Source organism: Malaya genurostris, chromosome 1 (genome assembly GCF_030247185.1).
Source record: "Malaya genurostris strain Urasoe2022 chromosome 1, Malgen_1.1, whole genome shotgun sequence".
NCBI lineage: Eukaryota > Metazoa > Arthropoda > Insecta > Diptera > Culicidae > Malaya > Malaya genurostris.
In genome coordinates, this window is record NC_080570.1 from 27,460,465 (window position 1) to 27,482,293 (window position 21,829).

At 35.6% G+C, this 21,829-nt stretch overlaps 1 protein-coding gene across 8 annotated transcripts in view; it reads left to right on the forward strand.

Moving 5' to 3' along the window:
• LOC131435620 (sodium-independent sulfate anion transporter-like) overlaps positions 1–21,829 on the forward strand; it is a 53,178-nt gene that overhangs the window by 23,441 nt on the left and 7,908 nt on the right. The window contains exons 1-2 of one of the 8 annotated variants that reach the window (XM_058603724.1): positions 14,639–15,015; positions 15,077–16,224. The exons of 4 other annotated variants lie outside the window; for them this stretch is intronic. The gene's annotated coding sequence lies outside the window, so the exon portion shown is untranslated. Of the gene's footprint in view, positions 1–14,638; positions 15,016–15,048; positions 16,225–21,829 lie in introns of those variants that run through there. 3 more of the 8 variants (XM_058603732.1, XM_058603750.1, XM_058603705.1) reach the window with 3 other exon arrangements.

The window sequence follows — 21,829 nt, forward strand, 5'->3', positions numbered from 1 at the left end:
TTTATACAGATCTCACAAAAAGAAGGAAAGAAAAATTTAAACTTTTCTGTCTGAGCTATCTTTTAGTATTTGATTCCAGTGGTGAGATAAAAGTTTATCATTCAACGGACAAATCACAAATTAATCTGGATATCTGTTGTGAAATCCATTTATATTATAATTTGAAAACAATTTGAACTGATATTCAAGAAAGTAAAGGCATCGTGAAACTTTACTGTCAAGCAGAGTTGTAGACCCGACTTGACGTTACATCACAGACTAACAGACAGGACACTCAAATTAGATTCTTCAATCATTTTAACGGTCATTCCGAATATTCCTTTATTTGGGACAGTACTCACATGTGTCATGATGGCGCCACGTTACCCTATCAAAAACATCCTGTCTGTCATCTAGACTGTGTTTATTTTTTTCATTTACCAACAGAGTTGCCATTCATACAGAATTACCTATGATGTATTGATTTGTATACGTCCATGCGAATTTCATGCAGGATACAGACTTAATACATATTGCCAAAACTATATACATAATTGTGCCTACTTCTCATCCTCAAACGCAAGACAAAATCGAACCCGTTTTGTTACAATATTTACTTGCTTCTGGCCTGCCGCCACTTAATTTCGGGTGATAACTACCAACACAATAAACAATAGTCTGGATGAACAACGTTGAGTCAAATAAATGGTTACCTTCCAACATCGCGAAAAAGTTAAATATACTATCAACGTAATCCAATAATTTATTGTGACGATTCATTTTCAAATATTTTGATGAAATCAGGCATCTCTGCAAGCAGCTGATCGGTGTTGACAAACGAGGGGAAACCAACTAGTAAAAAAACTTTTACATAACACAAGGGGTGTACAAATAGTAAATAGTTCGCGCAGTACAATATAGGTGGAGCTAGTGCATAACGAAAAATTTTTTTCATAAGAATTTACTCATACTGTCATGTCTGTTAGTCTGTGGTTGAGTCAAATAAATGGTTATCTTCGCGAAAAAGTTAAATGTATTATCAACGTAATCCAATAATTTATTGTGTCGATTCATTCTCAAATATGTTGATGAAATCAGGCATCCCTGCAAGCAGCTGATCGGTGTTGACAAACGAGGGGAAACCAACTAGTAAAAAAACTTGTACATAACACAAGGGGTGTACAGATAGTAAATAGTTCGCGCAGTACAATATAGGTGGAACTAGTGCATCACGAAAAATTATTTTTAAAAGAATTTACTCATACTGTCATGTCTGTTAGTCTGTGGTTACATATTGGGCGTTGAAATTCAATTTCAAACTAGACAAATATATGGAATTACAATTCAATTGTTGTGGTTAAAAATGTTTAAAAAGAAGCTATTAGGCTTTCTGACAGCTCACTTACAATCACAAATGCAAACTAGATTGGTTTGTTTTCATCAGGAAACGCATGCCTTAAACACGATTCAGTCGATCATTCAACTTCGGTCGACGTAAAGATTAATTTATTAATTTTTTTAGCCGGGCATTGTACACGTACCCGACGTTAATATGTTCCGTGAACTTGACGTAGTGTCCCTTCATATGAATTGCTTACAATTAATGTTGTTGTTCCGTGACCGTTCCATGCCGGTGATAGTCGCCTGATGCTACGTGTGAATGACTTTTCAATATTGTTTTGTTTTCATCAGGAAACGTATTGGCCTCCCATTTTTCACTAAAGCCGCCGTTAAAATTTCATCGGGCATAGAAATCTCAATGAAATTTTGTCGTTGAATATTCTTGTGAGCGCGGAAATGACTGATTGACCATCCTATAACCACAATCTATTAGAATAACATCTTTTAGCATTATTTTGTTGCAAGGATTTCATTTTATTAGTGAATACAGATTAATACAGATTTTTTATTCAAAGCAATACAGATTTTCTATGAAAATATCTGGCATCTCTGCTCATAGGTCCGTTGATTTCTGTTCACATTAGATTTTTTATCGTTACGTCACAAATGAACAAACATTCATCCTTGACAGTTCAGCGATACTGTTTCCAAACAAGCTTAAACAAAAATCGAAGAACACGTCTTAAGCAATCATTTTTACACTTTTCAACTAGTCACTTTTATTTAATAAATCTCAAAAACAAACCGTATCAAATCGTAAACAAATGTTTTAAAACTCTATTTAGGCGATATGGACCGTAGATGGTCTCATCCAAATTGTTAACAGACAAACAAAAATATATCTGTTTACAAACAGTACCGCTGGACTGTCAAAATGTGTTCATTCGATTGAGGTTAGCAGTGACGGTAAAAAACCTAATATAGATCTATCCACATACGAAATTAAAATGTGTGCAAGCCGAAGTCAAAGTTTATTGGGGATTTAATCTTACACTGAGGTAAAAACATTGTTGACTCATTACCATACACTGCGGAAAAAGCATATAGAGTTTCGTAAACTATGAACTTATGAACCAAGTAGAAGACAGTTCCATTACGTGTTAAAGATTTTCACAAACGGTTTTATGCCTTTTTTAACTGTTCTCTAGGCATTGCAGTATATGTTTATGCATATATGTCTTCAATAATTGGTACGATGCGACTAGACAAAATTCACTGGGTATTTGCGACATACTCACTCTAGCACGCATCACATAACGGCTGAAAAGAGCCACACCAACACATTTACACGTGGATTGGACAATAGGGGTTCCTTGTAGATTTTGAGCTCTCGACAAACTGGCATCTCCAGTCTTTTCACCAGCTTGGAACCGGACCGCTCCGGATTTTAATGATGATGTCATGTTTTCTTCTTTCATGTTCCGATATTTCTGAACGCGCTCGACTACTATGATCAAACTTACACCGGTTGTTCTCTATGTAGAAATGCAAACAAATCACTGTCAAAAATTTTAAATTCCTTGCACTAGAGGCATCTGTGCAAAGGGCGCCTGGCAGAACTTCGGAATCTAACTTTGGAGCAAATTCAGCAGCTGCAAGATTCATATGGGTGATCTATAATAAAGGGTGATTTTTTAAGAGCTTGAGAACTTTTTTAAACAATAAAACGCATAAAATTTGCAAAATCTCATCGGTTCTTTATTTTAAACGTTAGATTGGTACATGACATTTACTTTTTGAAGATAATTTCATTTAAATGTTGACCGCGGCTGCGTCTTAGGTGGTCCATTCGGAAAGTCCAATTTTGGGCAACTTTTTCGAGCATTTCGGCCGGAATAGCCCGAATTTCTTCGGAAATGTTGTCTTCCAAAGCTGGAATAGTTACTGGCTTATTTCTGTAGACTTTAGACTTGACGTAGCCCCACAAAAAATAGTCTAAAGGCGTCAAATCGCATGATCTTGGTGGCCAACTTACCGGTCCATTTCTTGAGATGAATTGTTCTCCGAAGTTTTCCCTCAAAATGGCCATAGAATCGCGAGCTGTGTGGCATGTAGCGCCATCTTGTTGAAACCACATGTCAACCAAGTTCAGTTCTTCCATTTTTGGCAACAAAAAGTTTGTTAGCATCGAACGATAGCGATCGCCATTCACTGTAACGTTGCGTCCAACAGCATCTTTGAAAAAATACGGTCCAATGATTCCACCAGCGTACAAACCACACCAAACAGTGCATTTTTCGGGATGCATGGGCAGTTCTTGAACGGCTTCTGGTTGCTCTTCACTCCAAATGCGGCAATTTTGCTTATTTACGTAGCCATTCAACCAGAAATGAGCCTCATCGCTGAACAAAATTTGTCGATAAAAAAGCGGATTTTCCGAATGGACCACCTAAGACGCAGCCGCGGTCAACATTTAAATGAAATTATCTTCAAAAAGTAAATGTCATGTACCAATCTAACGTTTAAAATAAAGAACCGATGAGATTTTGCAAATTTTATGCGTTTTATTGTTTAAAAAAGTTCTCAAGCTCTTAAAAAATCACCTTATATAACTGAAACTGAAACAAACGTATCCCCAGCAAGCTGTTTTAGTTTTATTTATTCGAACAGTTTGTTCTACTGTACAATTTAAAACTGGTATACGCTGCCGTTTTATTTTTTCTATATTTGAAACACTTAGAGTGCCTATAACCAGAGTGACGACATCTCATCCGTAATTTTGGCAACAATTCAAAACATTCTATTAGCTTTACATTGAATTGACAGGTCGTTTGCTCGTTTGGAACTGGGAGCTGTCATTCCAAACGAACAGCTGTCGCCACTCTGATTATAGTCACTCTAGAAACACTGATAAAACGTTGCTAGGGCTGCCAGTTTATTTTGTTATAATTTCTAGATTTAAATTTTGAAACTGAAATAAATTATGCATCTAGAACTATAACATTCCTGAACATGCCCTTACACATTTGAAGTGAGGTTACATGCTCATATATTTTCACTCAAATTTTTATCGTTTTAGACACTGATGCATTAGGTAGTGAATCAAAATGTCTGTGATATCTGATAAATGTAGAATTTCGTCTTGTTTTGTCAACACACCGGATGTTAAAACCATTATAGGTGCAATACGATCTACTAGGGAACAAAGTAGAACACACTTCTACAGTTCCCTTCTAGCAATTTAAGCACCTTTTTTCTATATCTTTGTTTACTATTTTAATAGCAGCTGTCAGTTTTGAATAGTCATAACTGTGTAGGCGTCTTCAGGTGTCATGCCTTCTATTATTCGAATATTTTGCCATTTATTAGGGTTATAAATCATTTGCGATCATGATGATGGAACTTCCGAGTAGTGCCAAGGTTGAGTGTCGGGAAACAATAGAACGAGTTTGATTACCTAGTAGTACTTTGGAGTAACTGAAGCGATCATTGTCTGAGCCATGTGAGATCGACTGATTTCACTCTTAGCGGTAATTTTCTTGATTCACGTTAGAAGGAAATGAGATTTAATCGGTTCTGAATAGTGTTTTGTTCACTATTACGACAACGACAGACTATTAATAGTAATCGAAAACTGAGATTAGAACTGATCTTGGTTGTCCGATTTGGCTTAATTTAGTTAATGAATTAAGTTCAGATTTGACTGCTATCAGTGATTTGTTTGTATTAGACTGTTTATCGTCACTGCTAACCTCAATCGGATGAACACATTTTGACAGATCAGTAGTATTGTTCGTAAATAGAGTTTTTTTTGTTTGTCTGTTGACAGATGGATTAAAAACATTTGGTTAGCGATTCGATTCGGTTTGTTTTAAGATTTTTATTTAATAAAAGTGACTAGTCGCGAAGTGTAAAGATGATTGTTTGAGATGTGTTCCTCGAATTTTTTAAGCCTATTTGTAAACAGCACCGTTGGGCTGTCGAGGATGAATGCTTTATCATTTGTGACGTCACGATAAAAAAAAATCTAATAACGAGTTTCAACGCCACAAATGAGCTCGGGTTCATCCATTCTTGAAAATTTAGTAGGACTGTTTACATGGATTTTGCTTTCGAATTAAGTTGTCTCTCGAGGATTTGAACAGCCCATTGAACAGCTAAAAACATCAAAGTTGTCTGCGACGATAAAAAACCTAATTATTAAATACATGTATACAAACTACTAATAGTTGTCAAACGATCTCGTTGTTATTATACGTATTTGTGTAAAACCATTTTGATGTCACTCACTGGTTTGGTCACAATTTCTTTTTCAGATGTTTGAGTTGTAACATTAACAATGTAAAACTACTCACAATTTTTAAATGATTTCAACCCACACTGAGAAAAAGTGAACATTATACTCGACATATTCAAATGATTGGTCGTTTACACTTTTTAAATTTAGTGAACTACGGAGTAGAAATATGTCATTTTTCGTTAAGTTAAGGGTTTGAAAACACGTACAAATACATGATTTTTTCTAAGTGTAAATCAAATTACTTTCGTGGGTGAAAGCCTGTTAAAATTGCCGGCTTAACCGCCTTCAATGTCAATCTTTACACCACTGTACAGTTCACGTGAGTCGTTTGTATGATAATCGGCTAAGACAGACAGAGAGTGTGCCTTAATTGATACGTACAATACGCAAAGCACGTGATGATGGCTATCTCCATTAAACAAACATATTGAGTTTACGACGGAGGAAAGCAAAAGAGCCAAGTACACGAGCACCTACTGGAAGCCGGTTTTTTTTTCTGCAACATGGGGAAATGGAAATTTAGCGGAACTGAATGGACAGTTTGTATACAAGCTGACGATGAATCACGGTGGTGCCAGATCGTCGCAGTGCCGGTTTTGTGCAGTTCAAGAGCTGTCAGATGCGCTCAGCTGCAGTATAAACGGAACGCAGGCAGCCTCTCGTCTAGATGAGCTGCGCAGTTTTGATAGAGATAATTGATAATTACATTGATTTTTTTAATTCATTATCTTCAGGTAGTACACAACCAAGTCGATTGTGGCTGGGATTTGCATTTTTTTTTCTGAATTGTTGTATTGTAATTTTTATAGATTTTATTTGAGGAATCATTTTGTAGCGAATGTGTTCGTTTAAACATTTGGAATTGGTGGCAAAAATTGAAAACCAAACACTTTCAGTTGGCAATGTTATCCCTCTAAGTCGGATAGGGATAACATAATTCCATGGTTCGTAAGACTTCGTTGCTCGATAATAGAAAAAATATGCATTGAGCACTTCATGTACCTCAGAATTTCTAGTTATATTTGTTTCAATTATAGAGGCTTTAACCTCAAGGTCATTCGGTTTTCCGGGTCAGAAAAGCTTTCCGTTCCCGATTTTCTAGTTTTGTTCTACCGCCTTATGTTGATCATGTTTATTTAGCAAGCTATTATATGTTCTAAGTTCTAGTGTAAAGTATACTTTGAATTTAAAGTTTTAAATGCTTCATAACCCAGTAATTTTGAACCTGTAGTTCAATCAAAACTTTAATTGCTTTGACCAGTATTTTAGGTACTTTCGGAACTGGAATAGCAGGTTCATTTGGCAATTACTAACAAGAGCTACAAATTGGAAAGGTTTTTCAAAAAATGAGAAATTACAGTTCAGTTTCTATGAACTTATTGCTTTTTACATCGTTGTTTTACACACGTTCATGAAACCGGAGTTCTTCCTACGACTCTAGAACCGGGAATCGCTCATAATAATCTAAGTGAGAGTTGGTCATTTCGACGGACCCCTTTTGCCGAAAGTCGTTTAGCCGAATGCCATTTCGTTGATTGGGTGATTTCACCGGATAAGTTATTTTACCGAAAGGATTTTTTTGTAAGTAGTCACAGAGGCAGCAGTCCCTTACTACAGTTCTACACTGGACCCTTGATGAAATTTACTTCTATGAGCTTCTATTTTAAATCAACACACAGACGTTCCTAGGCTATGGTTCCCACTTGGTCACTGTTGTAAGTTAAAATAGTTCGAAAAATGCTCCTAATTTCATCTTACTCTTGCAGTCAATCTATCGAACACAGACAACAGATCTCAATCTAACTAATGGTTTGCATATATGAGATGACTAATGGAGGTGAGATAAACGGAGTACCGTCACCCTACTTTCGTCGATCGTTAGTCCTGAGCTGAAACGGTGGCCTTTATTACCGTTCTTGCATTTACTTCCTCTTACATTTCACACACACACACATCATCTCACTCATCAGGTCCCAAACGACACATCCTCAAAAAATAAACTAGATGAACATCGTTTGACAGCTATCAGTGATTTGCTCACATATTCAATCTATATTATTTTATCCTTTTTTACAATATTCCATCTCATTCCACAATATTCTATGGTACACAAACCATCAATACACGTCAAAGATGGACTTGATTTACCGTTCATCGTGTGAAAGCCAATTTCCACTTCATACTGGTAATAAGGGCCGGAAGTATGAATATGAAACATTAAACAGAACTAAGCCCGTGTCAGCGTAGGTACGAGGAAAAAGTGTCGCAAAAATTTTACTGGTCGATAGCAAATGCTTTCATGCTTAGTAGTTAAAGTTGACTAGTTATTTCCTGGAATTCCGTTCTGAGCATCATGAATGAATCTGTAAAACATTTCAGATGAACGTTTTTAGGCCAACAAATTGAGCGTCATTTTTATCATTTCAATTCAAATACGATATTAACGGGCGGGTAGGGTATAACACATTTGAAAAATAATTTATTTTTAATTTATATTTTCTTATAGTAAAACATTTCAAGAATATTCTGTGAAATTTTCAAGCCTTTCGGAACAAAACTCAGCAAGTTATAAAGGCCCATAACTTTGCTTATCTCATACTGCGAAGAAGTAAGTCCTCGGTGCACCAGTCCAAGGCCCAATTTCTGCTTCGATTGACTTAAAAACCTGACAAAACATTCTTGAAATGTTTCATTATAACAAATTATATACGAGAAAATATGATTTTTTGAAAATGTTAGACCCTATGGGCTCCCTTGAGTAACAAATTGTTTCCATTGATTTTATAGACAAAAAACTTTAAGCGCGTTTTTCTCGTAAGCAGGTTTTGAATGTCCGTGTCCATCGTCATTCAAAAACTACTGCACCATTTTTTTTCAAATTTTCCTACATATATAAAACTAGACCCCAACGTTTCCCTTTTCGTTGTTTGTTACTTTGGGGAGGTTTACCAGCTACAAAATGGCGGATTTTTCTTGTGAAAAATCGTAATTTTCACTTTGAACAAGCACCCAAAGTTATAAAATTCAAATAAAATCAAACATAAACGTTGGGGTCTAGTCTACTCTAACTATGCTGCTTTGATTTGTTGCCTTCTGATTAGTCTGCGCTGAGATACAGTGGACACCGCAAATCATGATTTTCATAAAGCGTTCTTAAAAATACCTCTTCACCTACTTGTTTCTCAATATTTTTCCACGAAAAAATTACAAAATGTTGTTCGAATGATTGTTTATTTTGTTGAACGATAGTTCTGAAAAAAAAATCGAAAATGGATTTTTTTTTATCATTTATACCCTACCTCTCCTTGAGACACCTGTACGATTCGGCGAAATGACCGTTATCCATTTCGGAACCGGATGTCAGATCTAAATAAACTTCTAAAGCGTTGTATGGGATCGAAATCTGTCATAATAAACTAAGTTTGTGCAAATCGGTTCAGCTGTCTCCTTACACATCAAGTATACAAAGTATACATTTTTACTATTTTTTCCTAAAATCAATTTTCACAATAATTCCAAAGACAATTCAAAAATTCAACCCCGCCATGTACGGTAAAATCGGAAGTCTATCCGAGCCCGAAAGCAAACCAACAAAAAGCAGTAGAAACTAGAGGCCACATGTTTTATGAACAAGTAGTGGTCATTTGAATATTGCTTTGTGAAAATCTGTTCAGCCATCTCTGTGAAAAGAGGACATTTGCTCAGTTCGTCGAGCTGAATCGAATAGTATATGACACTCGGCCCTCCGGACATCGGTCTCTATACGAAAAAGGTAAAAAGGTAAAAACGTGCAGAACAACTAAATTTTAAAGATTAAATAAGATTCGATAAGTATCATAATTTGCAGTTTTTATTATTCGTTACAGTTTTACCGGTTTGAAATGAACTCATTCCAAAGCCGTCCGATTGTGACTAATCTTTATCTATCACAGATCAACCTCGTGGAACTTGGAAATTTATCCCAGGCAATCCTGTTTATCCAATGGTGGGAAAAATAACCTACATTATAGTTCACTGGGCGTGTCGCATTAAATTCAATTAAATTGTGTGCTTTGGAGCAAACTGTAATCTCCTAGATTGCGCGCTTAAATTGAGCAAGATCCTGCTTGTCTGTCTATCTCAAATTGTTCGACCCTGTTCTGTTAGACCTACGGGTTCGCTATCAGCTATCCCGGGTCTACTATTTTTTTTATTGACTAATCCGTTTAGCCGCTGGTCAGTTACCAACACTTAGCGTGTTGGCAGGCAAGAATGATTATCATTTCGATTATTATTCTAAACTGATTCTGATTAATAGATCCAGTTTCAGGGTTGCGTTTGGGAGAGTCACGCTAGGGCGGTTTCACGCTCGGGTGTGAGCCCTATTTACAATAAAAGTACACTTGGAATTGTACCGAAAGGGATTCAGGAATAGTTAGAGTTATGATTCAGGAAGTAGGGTTACTGCACCTATATCCCTTTTATTAGCTAGATCCATAGAAACAAAATGAATAGTATTCGTACTTCGGAAAACAGATCTAACTCTAGCTAACCATGCATAAAGAAGCTGAGACGAATATACGTTCGGTAATCCTACATCATGATGATCCATCATTGCTTCAAAAACGACATAAATAATTACAACACTGAATTAATTACTTAAATGTTTTTAAAATTTGTTTATCATTTAATCAACGAATTCTTACAACGTTTGCAAAGTTTCTCTCGCTCGTGAACAAATCATTTAATAAATCTATCACCTAATCACTGTAACACATTCACGAAAAAAAACCATTTCTCATATATCTCAACCTAACACTGGCAAGTACTCTTGCATTAATCGATGACAAGTCACGATCACGTCCGGTTTGACAACTCGTCTCCGATTAGCATGAAATGTGTAGCAGTTATGCCGTTCTGTATGATCCGGCGAATGTATTTGAAACGGCACCGCTGTCGGTTGATAATTAATTGCGAGAACTGGATGCTGACAAAATAAACTTGTAACAGTATCAATCATAGGACATTAACCATCAGTCGCTTGATTGACTCTGTTTGAATAAACGTGCGAAGCACTTAAGCGGTTCTACACGTGTCCGGAATAAAATTACTTTACTTGGCGTGACATAGCTTGAACGGGTCGAAGAGGAAAAATAAGAAAGAAAAATGTTCTTTTTCAATGAGTAACGAAAACAGACAAATTCGAATCAACAGAAAACTGTATTTGTGTTCTTCGAAGGGCTTCAACAGTCTTTGGTGTGAAAACTTTGGCGAGACTTCGAAACGGCCTACTCTTTTTTATTGAAAAATAAAATGTCGTTTTCGCTTGAAGCCGACTCGTTCCGACACTAATTGCTGTCAAATCCATACATTTGACAGCATTTAGAGTCGAAACTGGGTTCGGTTTAGCTTCAAGCGAAAACAACATTCGAATAGATAAATACGTGTTTTATCGGATTTATCAGATCCATGTAAACAACCATAATCGTGTTTTTCGTTACTCTGTTCCCGACATAATAATTTCATTGGTATATAGAGAGAGAGTTTGTATAGTACAAAAGGAACCGGTATAAATAATAAAGTCTGGTTTTATCAATGTCATGTCACTAACCTGAAACCAAACGATATGCGGATAAAACTGCTTACTTCGGGATTGGTTTTTCATGACTAATAAATATCAATACAAACAATCAGCTGACAATGATGCTGAATTCCTTAAATTGTTACAAAACAGTTGCTTACCGTCACCGTCTGTATTTGAAGAATAATATGCGTACGACAGTTGTTCATGCCTATTTGGTAGGAAATGTTTCAGTATAAAGCTTTATTTTCCCCCCGAAACCGGTTTAGATTTTTCATAATATGGTAAATACTGAAGTTTATTTAGTAAAACCGAATACTATACTAGATAACTTCCATTTTTCAAAACACATTTGAATATAAACTGTCAGATTTGTGTAAACAAATCTGCTGACACGTCACGAAAGTAGTACGCGTATAGCAATTATTATCTGTTCTACTACAATATCAGATGGTCTCGTGTAGAAGCCCATGTTATTTGTTTTCAGTGAAAATCTCACTCAAACTGATCCAGATTGTACTACCGGTAATGTTATTGTTGTTGTTTGTAGAGCTGTGAGTTTTGAAAGCAGATTACGGTATTTGTTGTTTTTTTGTGACAATTGACGGGATTTATCTGATTGTATCGGTAGTTCACCTTCGGTTAGCTGTTGTTTACGCTTTCATTCAAGGTTGTATTTTTGCTGAATGCTTTAATCACTTGCTTTTCAATTGAGAATATTGACCCTAAATTCAATACTGTTTTGATAGATTTACAAATATGACATACTTAGGAATTCGTTTTATTTCAATTTCATTGCGCTAATTCGTACAATATCATTATTTTTGAGTTATATTTTGGTTTGCCTTTGCCAAAATTTGGGGTTTCACGCGGTAGATGAATTGCCGAATTTTCGTCGCTTTGGAAAATAATCTGCATTAATACATAGTAACCGTTATTTAGGAAATAACTTTCTTTGACAATTTTTCGATTATCTATATTGTTTAATAGTATGATTCAAGCGAACGTATATTTACCATTGTAAGAACACACTGACATTTGCTTACTCATTTTTCACCCTACGAAACTTTTAGTGTCACTGATTGGCACATTGTCGCAAAGCTGATTTACCGGTAGCGACATCTGCCAATGAAAAATGGAACCAAGAAAAGGAGGATTCTTTCGGAAATTTTCATATCGGCAGTAGTGATTTGTAACATTTTTATTGTTTATTCAAGAGTACAAATAGATATCAGCAATAAAAGTACACTCGGAGTAGAAGAAAATCGATTTCAAAGTGATTACTACTACTTCTTTTAGTGTAAACTATGGTTAAACATGGAAAATCTTCAGAAATGTGAAATTGGCTAAGGTTAGGTTTTTTCGGATCAATATTTTTTTAAACAGAAACCAGTGTAATGTAAATTACTCGAGTATGTACTAGAATGTATAGCGATCGAGTACTATTTAGTTTGGATACTTTATTTGTTATTTCCAGGCTTTTGAAAATGGTATCAAACCAAGTTTAATGCTCTATTCTGAATAAACGGTAGATTTCGCACAATGAACTGAGATCAACAGTACCACCTCAGAGTAAAAACTTTTTATTCAACGTCATTGGCACAATGACGCTAAAATTAAATGTAGCGGCGCTGTTTGGTTAGAGATGATGCTTTCAGTAAGAGCTATATGAATTCCGGCCAGAGTCTGGCAACAATGCAACAACCGCTTCCGGCAGAGAATATCGTCTAGCGGTTATAAACGGTTCTGTTTCTGCCGAATTCTCGCCATACAAGACTGACCGTTTTGAATCGGTTGTACATTTTTAACGCGTTGGTTTTACCCCAATAATAAGTTCATATCTGTATAAAATGTTCAAAACGACTTATGTAACAATGAGAGATTCTCTTTGTTTACTTTCTCTTTTGATCAAGTAAATTCATGGCTTCAAAGACCGACATATTTGAGCGCAAAAAAGAACTTATTTTTAAAGTTGGCTTCGGCATGACGTTTTCATGACCTCTACACTCTTAGAAAAAAGGAATTTAACGCTTGACGTAAATTCAAGTATGCTGTAATTTCTTCGTTGATGACATAATATTAAATCCATTAACATGTAAAAATGAATTTCTGAAGTTAATGATATGACTTATCTTTACAGCCTTTGAATTGTGAATGTAAGTGAATCGCGACGCTCCTTTTATGTGCATCTATAAAGACATTGTGTATCATATCTGCATACTTTCTAGGTCTCATGACTCATACTACATACTTTTGAGTGCTGAAACTGTATAATTACACGGTTGCTTGTAGGACGGGGTGTGTTTGACACATATTCAAATCATTCTTGTAAAACTCAGTCATTTTACGAATTACGTCCTAATTGACTGAATCATATGTGGATTTGCGTCACCTGTACGTACGTATCCGAAAACACGCTCCCGGCTATGAAAACGTACTTTCCGATGAAAGCCTGAAAAATTTAAATTTTGCTAGATAAAAATATATCAACTGAAATATAAGACATTGTTTCTGATGATGCTAATAAATATTACTTTATTCAAGTAGTTCTCGGAGAAGTCTCGGAGCTTGTTGATTGAAGGTTGAAATTCCAAATTTGCTCGGTTTTGATTTTACGATTTGAAAACTGCTTTTGTGCAACTCGTCATGTGGTGATAATTCTCATAATTTTATGAAATAAATTACTTTTCACTAAAAAACTGTTATTAAGTTTACAGGATGTTTTCACATGCAAGAATATCGAACAGCCAAATCAAATCCTAGTTTGCGTTATGAGGAACTGGATATACATAACTTTTTGTACTACCTGATAAATGAATAAGAAATACAAACAGTAATTTAGTAGCTATCAAAATAATCAAGAAACACGTTGTGATCGACTCTTGAAATTTTCTAATGAAAAATAAACTGGAACAAAGTCTAAAACTAGTGCGCAATATTTAATTAGATTAACTTGAATTCTAAACTTTGTCTAACTTAATATCTACAATATCGATTGTTTTTCAATTCAACCGAATCCAGTGATTAACGTAGATTGCATGTGAAATTATCATACAATATTGGAGGAACGCGTCGACTCCGGGTGTCTGGTTGTTTTGGAAACAAAAGAATTAAAGGCTCGATAAACAATCTGATTATAATGTACTCGATCTTAATCACACTTGAGCTACTTTTAATATTCAGTGCGATTGATCACGGCGGTTCCTATTTAGTTTTATCAAAGCATGTTCGAATAATTAGCCATCTATTGTGTTTTTTCACGAACCATCTTTATCAGCACAATCGAAGTAAGTACGAATCGTATAATTATGTAACCTGCATTTGATAGTGCATTTCGCAGTGCGGGCTTAAACTAATTAGCATACAACGGTGAATTTTTTTTTCTCTCTAGAAACTGATAAAAGTGACCATTTCGTGTGGAGTCAATCGTTTGCGTGATAGAAGTAAACAACTCTGCCAGCGTGCCAGCTCTCTTCAGTCATTGAATCACTGTGCACCTGCATTCTTGGGCACCGCTCGAAACATATCTTCTGAAAATCTTCGAACGTGTTTAATCAAAATTAGAAATTCAGACATGGACGACAGTATCTTCAGTGTGAGACAAGGAAGTTTGTCGATCCCATTGGCACTCCAGCAATACTTCATATGCTTTACCATGTGATACACAGATATATGTTCCACATATCGGCGCCATTGGTGCGACTTTGGGATTGTCGCACGTTTCGGAATATGATATCATTGGCACACACGTGGAGGTCGAAACTATTCAACCAGCTGTAAACTGAACGCTGGAACGGTTTCCTTACATACCGTCACGTTTGGTGAGATTAGTCGGGTAATAGATAGAGATTTGTTATGTGCTGGGAACCTGTCCCGAAATCGGTGTTTTTTTGCAGGATGATCCTTTTCAATACTACGATGTGATAATTCTCAATGTAATAGATCTTTTCGCACATTTGTGACAATATGCCGAATTCAGTCATCATCATCGTTCATTTAGAAATATCCAAAACTTGGTGTGATATTTGTTTGTTTGACATTTTTGAAAATTGATTATGTGCTACTTGACAGGTTGCCATGCCTCGTTTGGAAGTAAATAACTTTGTGCTAACAAAAATCGCTCCAATTGACATATGGAATGTGCTGAAATTAGCGAGTGATCGTTATGCTGACTCAGGAAATAACTGGCGTGTTTGGTATTTTTGTATTTTCAAGGTTGGTAACCAATTAGTTTGCTGTTTGAATGGAATAATAAAAGAACTGATGCGCAGTATATCATATTTGTGTTGACAATTTAAAAAGCAAAGAAAAAGTTAATCGAATGTACGTATGATCGTTGAGACCTTTTTTTTTGCCTAACTGACAATGAAGCCCGGTAACAATTTCCTTGTATATAGTAGACCCAGACAAATCCAAATAAATTTTTGAGTTTTGACAGATTTTTAAAAAAATAACCTGGCACCTCTGGGAACAAGTGACTTAACAGTGATACTTTCTTTTTTTGCAATGACAGACAAAAATGTTTTGTCTCTCTTCGTTTGTTTTGGATGCGGTCATTTACGAATAAGACAGCAAAAAAACGAATATGAAATTGTTGGATTGAACTCTTTCATCGAGAATGCGTGACAATTTTAAGCTCTGGTTGTGATAGCCACAATGAGTTTTGTGGACGTGGGCTGGATGACAGCGGAAAGTAGTAAGTGCAGCTGAGCTGAGCTGAAGTAGAGCGCCCGTAGTTGCACTTCGTGATCATTTTAACTGTACATACCCACTCATTCCTAACTTTTTATTAAATGATCAGAAACGACGCTGGTTACGAGCAAACGCTGTGCTACTGAGGGAAAGGAAGGAATGTTAGTCCGATACTCGTTGTTTCTAGAGATCGCGGGCGCAACATTTGAAGGAGGCGGCAGAATCATCTTTGGGACCTTTTTTTTTGCTCGTCGAAGATCTTTGCGGATTTCCGGATTTTGGTTTCTTGCTCACTAATCCAACGATGGGGGCGGCAAAACTCTTATTTTGCCCCGGGCGCCAATTTTCCTTGGTACGTCACAGCTCTCACTACTAAACACACGCTTGCCACACCTGCACTATCACTCAAAATAACTATTTCAATCAAATTTTCAACTATACGCATCAAACAACGCATTGAAATTATACTTTTTTTAAGAGTAGCAACAGGACACCGCATCGCACTCCCAGTGATGCCAACTCTCCTCAGTAAGTGCAGGCTGAGTAAAAGATGTTTAAATTCAAGTGAACAGTTACGAAGAGAACAATATCACATTGGTGATGATGAGTACAACTGAAGTATTTGTACTTCGCAGCTTTGTAAGCAAGAAAAACTGGTTAGATGAATCGATCCATGGTTTTAGCTAAACATCACAATACAATTCAAAATTTTAAGTCAAAAATAACAGGAGAAAGTCGTAAAATAAAAAAAAATGTTCCGAGGAAATGCTTTTCTTAGTGTTGTCTGAAGTATGTAATTGATCGAAACAAATTAATATTAACTGCGAAATAACTGCTCGAAATGAAAAAAAAAACATGTATATGCTTATCACCAAGGATGGCTTTTATCGTATCAAAGAATGCTCACTCTTCACTCTTCACACGATTGAATCAGTGCCATCTAAGAGAGACTAATATCATCGCAACAACAAACACCCGGCATGGCTCATTTAACATAGAATAGACACGACACGAGAGCGAATTTCTCTCGATGACATTTCTGAGAATAAAAGGTTAGCACGCTGCTGTGGGGATTCTCTCTGAAGCAACAAACGGTCGCTTATTCTCGTTTCGCGTTCCGATTCTGTGTGGGCAGTGGATAATTGCGATAGAATCATTTTACTATTGCCGCTTATTCTAACTATGTGCATATAACCTTTGTATAAGTTGTGTCTATGAAAATGTATGTGAATGCTCCACACAAGGGTTTTGAAATATTGCAACCTAGTATGAGAAACATCAAGTTGAACCATCGATTCGATTTTCTGCGATAATTGTCAACTTGCGATCCTCTCTTGGGAAATTCCACACAGCCACGATCATATTTTTTTTTATGGGCGTGAAATACTCAGAGTATGAAGTGGAGCGAAGAAATGTAGCAAAATTCTCTCACGGTTCATGCATTGAGAGTCTCGAGTTCTTGTAGCATTTTCTACCGGATTGAAAATGTTGTATACAATATAGATAGCAATATAGCAGCTTCTGTCAAATTTTCGGCAATCACCAACACTGCTTATTACCAGAGCTAATAAAAGTCATTTTCATTGACTCAAAAATAGACAGAATTGATAAGAAATTATTGTCACTCTCAGCTTCGCTTGCGAACTATGAGAAGTAAATCCATGTCCAGTCAATGAGACGCGAGTCAGTAGTTTCAAAATTGTGTTGTTTCTTTCATTTGCCCTTTCAGTCATTTGCAGTTTTCAGTGAAAATCCTATAGTATGCAGTGTCGATATTCAACCAAAGATGTGAGAATTGAAAACGACAGAAAAAGGTTTCACAATAAGTTTTAACTAGAGTGACTATAATCAGAGTGGCGACAGCTGTTCGTTCGGAATGACAGCTACCAGTTCCAAACGAGCAAACGACCTGTCAATTCAATGTAAAGCTAATGGAATGTTTTTAATTGTTGCCAGCATTACGGATGAGATGTCGTCACTCTGGTTATAGGCACTCTAGTTTTAACTATTGGTGCTCGAATTTATTGTAGTTTTGATTTCCAAAGAAGTTCTGGGATGTAATTACTTCGATTTGCCATATTTTAGTCACTTTTTATAGCCAAGCGTCACAGATTTTCAATGCATCGATGAAAGAATGAGAATTGAAATACTTCTAGTGCTACCTGAAGACGTTAGTTTGGTTTCGTCTTGTCACAAAAAATATTTGACGTTGGCAATTATGCTCTCTCATATTTTCGATGAGAAACGAAAATGCTTCGTCTCTCTTCGTTTGTTCTGGTGTCGGTCATTTACGAATGAGACAGTAAAACATTGAAAATGAAACTGCTGGAATGGTTTCTTTCATTGAGAATGCGTGACAATTTTAAGCTTTGCTTATCACTGCTAACGAGTAACAAAGAACGGATAGAAAATATGAAAATGAATGAAACAGCGAAAAATGAAAAATTTTCGAAAAAGTTAATAAATAAGTATAGAAAATGTTAGTAGAATTTAGCTCATTGCCAAACATTTGTTTATTTGTTATTTATTTTTTTTATTTTATAGACAATGCTCATCTGAAAACAAACCTGTATGAAAAAAACTAACCAAGTAACACATCTATTTGAAAATAAAACCTGTTTTAATCCACCCAATGCTATTATGTGATGATACCTTTCTCATATTACTAATGTTTTCAGAAATATTATGAAGAAATTCTTATGAGAACTGTTCATTGGAGCTTGAAAACAAACGAAAAAATCATTTGATTTTTTATCCAAAAACCTTTTTAATTTGTAAACTATGTTCAGTCAAATTTAGAAGATTTTTCCGTTATTCGTATAGTCACTTTTAAACGACGTTTCAAAAGTGTAAGCCTTCATCGCCTGCAAACTCCGGAACCGGGAGTCGGGTCCGGTTATAATTCACGAGATTTGTACATGGTCAGAGTACCTTTCAGCCATCTCTGAGAAATCTTAGTGCGTTCCGTTTGGGATTACTGGACCTTTATTTCCGGTACTTCCAAAACCGGTATTCTTCGGATATTTGCCAACAAAACACTATAAAAATTTATGAACAGTTTTCAAGGAAATTGCAGCTTTTTACATGGTCATATATGAAATAACACCCTTAAAATCATAATCTTCACACTAGTTAACCTGTTATTTCGGAACCGCACGGATAAAAATGATCTCATGAGAAGACATGTTTCACGATGTTCATGATTTCCATGATCATGGTACCAAAAATGGATTTTTATTCGTGCGGAAATCGGTTCAAGATGAAATTCAGGTATTTTAATTGCAATTTATTACCTTTTATTTGAATCTATGTTTGTGACAATTGATCAGGAAAGATATTGCAAAGATTTTTGTTTTTTTTGCAAATACCATCCTGCAGTTCCTGAACCAGAAGATGGATTCAAATGAAATTGAACTGGAATTTTGTATTAGAGCACTTGACTTTTCATTTGAATCTATCAAGTTTATTGAAATCGCTTCAACCATCACTGAGAAAGTGCGGATATAATTAAACATTTTTCGCACATCTCAATCTGTAATTCAAAAAAAAATCAGAAACTTTGTATGGGGCAACGAGACTTTTATTAATATCAAGCTAATGACGAAACATTTCGCAATATAGAGAACCATTTATTTTCTTACACACCATTTATTAATCATATCATGTGCAAAGCATTAGCTATATCACTGTTTGTAGAACACAAGAAATTCATGAAAATAAACACCTCAAATTTAGAAGATTTTTCCGTTATTCGTATAGTCACTTTTAAACGACGTTTCAAAAGTGTAAGCCTTCATCGCCTGGAAACTCCGGAACCGGGAGTCGGGTCCGGTTATACTTCACGAGATTTGTACATGATCAGAGTACCTTTCAGCCATCTCTGAGAAATCTTAGTGCGTTCCGTTTGGGAATACTGGACCTCTATTACCGGTACTTCCAGAACCGGTATAATTAAAGTGAGATTCTTCGGATATTTGCAAACAAAACACTATAAAAATTTATGAACAGTTTTCAAGGAAATTGCAGCTCTTTACATGGTCATTTATGAAATAACACCCTTAAAATCATAATCTTCACACTAGTTAACCTGTTATTTCGGAACCGCACGGATAACAATGGTCTCATGAAAAGACATGTTTCACGATTTCCATGATTTCCATGATCATGGTACCAAAAATGGATTTTTATTCGTGCGGAAATCGGTTCAAGATGAAATTCAGGTATTTTAATTGCAATTTATTACCTTTTATTTGAATCTATGTTTGTGACAATTGATCAGGAAAGATATTGCAAAGATTTTTGTTTTTTTGCAAATACCACCCTGCAGTTCCTGAACCAGAAGATGGATTCAAATGAAATTGAGGGACTTTGTATTAGAGCATATGACCATTCATTTGAATCTATCAAGTTTGTAGAAATCGCTTCAACCATCACTGAGAAAGTGCGGATATAATTAAATATTTTTCGCACATCTCAATCTGTAATTCAAAAAAAAATCAGAAACTTTGTATGGGGCAACGAGACTTTTATTAATATCAAGCTAATGACGAAACATTTCGCAATATAGAGAACCATTTATTTTCTTACACACCATTTATTAATCACATCATGTGCAAAGCATTAGCTATATCACTGTTTGTAGAACACAAGAAATTCATGAAAATAAACACTTAACTCATAAAATTAGTATAAAAACTGTTGATATTTAGTGGGTTCACGCTACGTTTATATGAATTGCACTTAAAAACGATCAGATCAATCGTTACCTCTAGATTCTATATGTATTTCATGTGAATGTCACATTGTTTTCCACATAGAATTTAATTGAGACACAGTTGACCGAATTAAGTGTTTTGCACATACATTTGTGTTGTACTCATTTCCACTAGAAAATGAAGTGTTTAACACATGTTATTCGATTTAATAGCAAAACACATCATATCCAGAGGAAAAACACATCAAAGCTAAGTGAAAAATAATATAATCTCGCATCTTAGTGAATTTGTATATGACATCTTGAAACAAATCGCTTTGGTTATGTATTGATATGAAAAAGCATATTAAATTGAGGTGGTGTTTAATCGAATCGATCGTGCAAATTTTTATCAGTGTACGAAATACGAAATATCAGCTGTTTATCACAGAAGTGCGAATCTCACAAAGTAAACAAATCGAGTTTCTCTTTCGTATGAATAAATACTCTAAAATCCTACAAAATTTGCTAAAAATTCGGATTCCACGAAAATCTCAACCTTTGTAATACAAAGAACTATGAAGGTCGAAACTGTCATTCCATTTGTTTATGTAAGTTTCGCCCTCCATGTTTCATGCCAACAAACAGGGCGATACTTCATTTGTTAGAAAGGAAGGGTGAAACCATTTATTTTCGTTATTTTAGATGGTTTCTGAACTTTTTGCTATAGGAAAAAGTAATTAAGACGACAAAACTACCCGCAGATTTGCCTTAGTCGCAGAAATCAGCCAATTTCACAAAAAAATATTTCATAATTCACACAGGGAACATAATAGTAAACAAATCGGAAAAGGGCGAAACTATTTTTATGATGATTAATTCAGTGGATATTGAGGAAAAGTGGAAAAAATTGCATACCTTTTGAATATTGTAGGTTTATCTGGTTCATCGACTCATCAAAGCTGAGGATTTTTTATTGCATTTTGTCACACAGTGCGTCATGTGTGTGGTGCTAACAAGTTGATGATTTAGAGATGAGCAAACCAACAAGAGGCTTCGACACAGACCAACAGATGATGGCCTTCAATGAAGCGAAAATGCGCTGCGACGTGAACAAAAGACTTGAGCTGAAACTGAACTAATCTAAGAATGCAATATACACCCAGTTCCTTTCTGAGCATGAGCCTTTTTTGAGGACTTTCCTTTTAGTACGGGTCACAACGATTCCATCATTTGGAAATAACAAAGACGAAAATAAGACTGA